General features: G+C 39.4%; 1 pseudogene; it reads right to left on the bottom strand.

Moving 5' to 3' along the window:
- Nucleotides 1-4,106: 4,106 nt before the first annotated feature.
- On the bottom strand, nt 4,107-4,188 carry LOC123394757 (annotated as a pseudogene).
- Between the last annotated feature and the right edge of the window lie 2,011 nt (nt 4,189-6,199).

Genomic DNA, 6,199 nt, shown 5'->3' with positions numbered 1-6,199 from the left:
GTCTTTATAAAAGTTTTTAATTAAAACATTTCAGAGATATCATAAATTCATTTTTAAAAATTGGAAAAAGAAAAAATGGGAAAAATCCATATTTTCCTATTAAATACAATTGCTATTAATTCAGTGTATCTTTTTTTTGTCCTCTTCCCTTGCCCCAAAACATTAAGCATTAACTTATAAACTGTATTTTTCACATACTCATATTTACTGCTTTTTCACTCAAATATATCACAGTTTTTTCTAACTATGTGTTTGTTGTGTCATTTGGGGTTTTGTTAAAAAAAAAATTCAACTGGAGGCGCCTGGGTGGCTCAGTGGGTTAAGCCTCTGCCTTCGGCTCATGTCATGAACTCAGGGTCCTGGGATCGAGCCCCGCATCAGGCTCTCTGCTCAGCGGGGAGCCTGCTTCCTCCTCTCTCTGTGCCTGCCTCTCTGCCTACCTGTGATCTCTCTCTCTCTGTCAAATAAATCTTTAAAAAAAAAAATTCAACTGACTAAATTTTAAAGATGTTATTGGCTTTTTTCAATGACTGATGAATGGCAGCATCCAGTCTAGTAGATAGAAAAGAGCTCTGAGGAGCTGTACAAAATGAAAGAATTTTACAAGCAGACGGGAGTATAACTGAACCAAGGTGACTTCCCTCTTTGGTGAGTCACAGATTCGCCAGGTGGGGTGGTACACGAAGTAAACTTTACTCGCAGCAAATAAGGAGATCACTGGGAATAACTTCCCATCTCCCTGCTGGCAACCCTCAGTTTTTTCTCTATAGTTAATAATCTCTTATGGTTTGCCTCCTTTTCTTTTTTTTTTCTCTTCCCTTTCCTCTATATTCACCCATTTTGTTTCTTAAATTCCACATATGAGTGAAATCATATGGTATTTATCTTTTTCTGACAGATTTACTTCACTTAGAAATAGTACAGTCCAGATCCATCCACACTGTGGCAAATGGCAAGATTTGGTTCTTATTGATGGCTGAGTAATAGTACATTGTATATATTTACCACATCTTTATGCATTCATCAGTGGATGGACATCTGGGCTCTTTCTGTAATTTTTTAAAATTTATTTGACAGAGATCACAGGTAGAGAGGCAGGCAGAGAGAGAGGAGAAAGCAGGCTCCCCGCAGAGCAGAGAGCCTGATGCGGGCTTGATCCCAGGACCCTGGGATCATGACCTGAGCTGAAGGCAGAGGCTTTAACCCACTGAGCCACCCAGGTGCCCCCTCTTTCTGTAATTTGGCTATTGTTGATAATGATGCTATAAACATCAGGGTGCATGTATACCTTTGAATCAGTATTTTTGTATCCTTTGCATAAATACCTAATAGTGGAATTTCTGGGTCATAGGATAGCTCTATTTTTAACTTTTTGAGGAACCTCCATACTGTTCTTCAGAGTGGCTGCACCAGTTTCCATTCCCACCAACAGTGTAAGAGGGTTTCCCTGTCTCCACATTCTTGCCAACATCTGTTGTCCTGTGTTGTTAATTTCAGCAATTCTGTCAGGTGTGAGGTAATGTTGTTGTAGTTGTGATGTGTATTTCCCTGATGATCAGTGATGTTGAGCATCTTCTTTTGTGCCTCTTCCATCTGGATGTCTTCTTGCAAGAATGTTTATTCATGTCTTCTGCCCATCTTTAACTGGATTATTTGGTTTTGGGGGGTTAAATTTGATAAGTTCTTTATATTTTGGATACTAACCCTTTATCAGATAATGTCATTTGCAAATGGCTTCTCCCATTCCATAGGTCGCCTTTTAGTTTTCTTGCTTGTTTCCTTCACTGTGCCAAAGAATTTTATCTTGATCAAGTCCTAGTAGTTCAGTTTTTGCTTTTGTTTCCTTTGCCTATGGAGATGTGTCTAGTAATAAGTTGCTATGGCAACTTAGAGCTACCCTATGACCCAGAAATTCCACTATTAGGTATTCAGAGGATACAAAAATACTGATTCAAAGGTATACATGCACCCTGATGTTTATAGCGTTAGAGGTTTCTGGCTGTGTTTTCTTCTAGGATTTTGATGGTTTCCTGCCTCACATTTAAGTCTTTGATCCATTTAGAATTTATTTTTGTGTATGGTGTAATAAAGCGGTCCAGTTTTCATTCTTCTGCATGTCACTGTCCAGTTTCCTAACACCAGTTTTTAAAGAGACTATTTTTCCATTGGCTGTTCTTCCTCCTCTGTTGAGGATTATTTGACCATATAGTTGTGGGTTCATGTCTGGGTTTTCTATTGTGTGCCATTGATCTATGTGTCTGGTTTTTGTGCCTATACCATACTGTCTTGATGACTACAGATTTGTCATATAGCTTGAGGTCCAGAATTGTGATGCTTCCAGCTTTGCTTTTCTTTTTCAAGATTGCTTTGGCTATTTGGGGTCTTTTGTGGTTCCATATAAATTTAAGGAACTGTTGATTCTAGTTCTGTGAAGAATACTGGTGGTATTTTGATAGGGATTGCATTCAGTGTGTGGACTGCAATGAGTAGTATAGACATTTTTACAATATTTATTTTCATCCATGAGCATGGAATGCTTTTCATCTCTTTGTATCTTCAATTTCTTTCATAAGTGCTCTGTAGTTTTCAGTGTACAGGTCTTTTACCTCTTTAGTTAGGTTTATTCCTAGATATCTTATGGTTTGGGGTGAAACTATAAATGGGGTCAATTCCATGATTTCTTTGTTGCTTCATTATTGTTGTAGAGAAATGCAAGATTTATGTACATTGATTTTATACCCTGTGACTTTACTGAATTCATGCATTAGTTCTAGCAATTTTTTTGGTGGAATCTTTTGGATTTTCTACATAGAGTATCATGTCATCTGCAAAAAGTGAAAGTTTGATCTATTCCTTGCCAAGTTGGATGCCTTTTATTTCTTTTTGTTGTCTGATTCCTGAGGCTAGGACTTCTAGTACTATGTTAAATAACAATGGTAAGAGTGGACATCCCTGTCTTGTTCTGGATCATAGAGGGAAAATTCTCATTTCTTCTGCATTGATATTAGCTGTGGGTCTTTTGTATGTGGCCTTTATGATGTTTAGGTGTTTTCCCTCTGTGCCTACTTTGTTGAGGGCTTTTTTTTTTTTAAATCAAGAATGGATGCTGTATTTTGTCAAATGTTTTTTCTGCATCTATTGAGAGGATCATGTGGCTCTTATCCTTTCTTTTATTAATGTAGTATGTCACATTGATTGATTTGCAAATCTTGAACCACCCCTGCAGCCCAGGAAGAAATCCCATTTGATAATGGTGAATAATTCTTTTACTATATTCTATGCTAGTATCTTGTTTAGAATATTTGCATCCATGTTTATCTGGCATATTGGCCTATAATTCTCCTTTGTCGTGGGATCTTTGGTTTTGGAATCAAGGTAATGTTGGCCTTGTAGAATGATTTCGGGAGTTTTCCTTCCATTTCTATTTTTTGGAACAGTTTGAGAAGAATAGGTATTAATTCTTTAATTGTTTGATAGAACTCCCCTGGGAAGCCATCTGGCTCTGGATTTTTGTTTTTTGGGAAATTTTTGACTATTGATTCATTGTCTTTGCTGGTTATGGGTTTGTTCAAATTTTCTATTTCTTCCTTTTTCAGTTTTGATTGTTTATATGTTTTTAGGTATTTACCCATTTCTTCCAGATTGCCAAATTTGTTGGTGTATAGTTTTTCATAATATCCTCATAATTGTTTGTATTTCTGTGGTGTTGGTTGTGATCACTCTCATTCATGATTTTATTTCGGTCTTTTCTCTTTTCTTTTTGATAAGTCTGGCCAGGGGTTTTTCAATTTACTCTTTCAAAGAACCAGCTCCTAGTTTCATTGATATGTTCTACTGGGGTTTTTTGTTTTGGTGTTGTTATTGTTATTTCTTTCAAAAATGTTGATTTATTTATTTTAGAGAGATAGCAGGGAGAGGGTCAGGGGGAGAGAGAGAATCCTGAAGCAGACTCCATTGAGTGCAGAGCCTGATGCAGTGTTCAATCCCAGGACCCTGAGATCATGACATAAGCCAAAATCAGGAGTTATCCACTTACCTGAATGAGCCACCCAGGGGCCCCTTTGTTGTTGTTTCTATATTATTTATTTCTGGTCTTTTTCCTTTCCAGTCTTTGGGAAAAGTTTCAATTAGCAATAATCGCGCCTCGGATAAACCTCATTGGCTACGATACTGCCACTGCGCACAGCTTCCTTTCCAGTCTTTGTTGCTTTTGGTCTTTCTTTCCCACTCAGAGTTCCCTTTAGTATTTCTTGCAGGGCTGGTTTTGTGCTCACAAACTCCTTTAGTTTTTGGTTGTCTGGGAATCTTTTTATCTCTCCTATTCTGAGTGACAGCCTCACTGGATAAAGTATTCTTGGTTGCGTATTTTTCCCACTTGCAACATTGAATATATCATGCCACTTTCTCTGGCCTGCCAAATTTCTGTGAATAGATCTGTTGCTAACCTTAGTTACCTTTCCTTCTAAGTTAGGAATTTCTTTTCCCTTGCTGGTTTTTAGGATTTTTTTCCCCTTATCTCTATAACTTGCAAATTTTACTACACTATGTCTTGGTGTTGGCTGGCTTTTGTTGAATTTAATGGGAATTTTCTGTGATTCCTGGATTTGTATGAGTGGTTCCTTCTTCAAATTAAGGAGGTTTTCAGCTATAATTTGCTCAAATAAACCTTCTGCCCCCTTTTCCCTCTCTTCTGAGACTTCTATGATACAAATGTTATTATGCTTTACAGAGATGTGGAGTTCCCTAGGTCTACCTTTGTGATCCAATTTTTTCCCTCTTCTTTTCAGCTTTGTTATTTTCCATAATGTTGTTTTCTATATTCCTTATTTGTTCTACTTCTTCCATCCTGTGGTTATTATATCAGTTGGTTTCACATCTCAGTTACAGCATTTTTTTATTTCAGCCTGACTAGTTTTTAGGTCTTTTCTTTGCAGTAAAGGATTCCCTGGTGTCTTCTATGCTTTTCTTTAGCCCAGCTAGTATCCTTATGATTGTTGTTTTAAATCCTGGATAAGCATATTACTTAAATCTGTTTTGATTACATCCTTGGCCATGACCTTTTCTTGTTCTTCCTTTTAGGACGAATTCCTCCATCTTGGTATTTTTCTGGGTCTCTGTCTTCTTTGTGTTAGGAAGGCATGTTATGTTTCGTGGCTTCTAAGAGTAATGGCTTTATTAAGAAGAGGTCATATGCTGTCCAGGACCTGGCACTTGAGGAAGTGTTCTGGTATATGCTGTGTGGGCTCTGCTATTGTGTTTTGGCTGTTCTTTGTCTCAGGTCAGTCCTCTGCAAAGTTTCTCCTTGCCTGCAGTGGGAAGTGTTTGGACCTTGTAAAGTGTGTGGCAAGCTTTAAGTAAGTGTGCTTTGGTCTGCTTGTGAAAAGAAGCCAGATCCTGTTTCCACTAGTACTGAAGCTTTACAACAATCTATGGTCAGTAGACTTGGTGTGTGTGTGGAGTTTGCGCTGGTCTTCTGGGAGAGGGGCCTGTTGCTAACTTTGGCTCTCAGGCACACTTGCTCTAGTTTAAAAAAAAAAAAAAAAAAGCACCTGCAGAGCAAAGGGGGGGCGGGCCTTGGTGTAAGTGGCTGAAACCTCCAATGGGGCACTGTGCTACTCACTGAATTCTGTCTTTGCTAATGAGTAGGGGATTAAAATGGTGTAAGCCCACTCTTCCTTCCCTGAAGAGGGGAGTTTGTACCCATCGCTGTCCAGGAAGCCCTCACAGGAGAGCAAACAATCTCCCCTCGTGTGTCCCAGGCATCCCTCAGATCCCTGCTTTCACCCTGTGTCTGGGCTGTCTTCCCACTCGGCAGCACAGTGCTCGTGTGTTTTATCTCAGGCATGCCAGCTGAGTTTCAATATTCCAAATTTTGGGGACCTGGTGCAGCACAGACCTGTGCTGATCCTCTGGGGAGGATCTTGCCATACTGTGTCTGGTGCTGATTTGTCCCAGAAGGGAGGTTGCACAAACATGCAAGGACTTGGAGTTCATAGAAAAACATGGAAAAAAGCCAGTGTCCACCATGCTAGTGACCAGGGCAGAACAATGGTGTTTGCTAGCTCTTCTGTCTCAGGAGAGACAGTACCACCTCTCCCAGATGCACTCCAAGAATGGGAACTGTCTCTCCCAGCGCAACCCAGGGAATCCTCAGACCAAGCTGTCTGCTCCCAAGCCTCTGCCCTTTCTCCACAGGAGA

This window comes from Mustela putorius, unplaced genomic scaffold (genome assembly GCF_011764305.1).
Source record: "Mustela putorius furo isolate JIRA1106 unplaced genomic scaffold, ASM1176430v1.1 tig00003836_pilon_pilon_pilon, whole genome shotgun sequence".
Classification (NCBI taxonomy): domain Eukaryota; kingdom Metazoa; phylum Chordata; class Mammalia; order Carnivora; family Mustelidae; genus Mustela; species Mustela putorius.
This window is presented reverse-complemented; position numbering and strand designations above follow the sequence as displayed.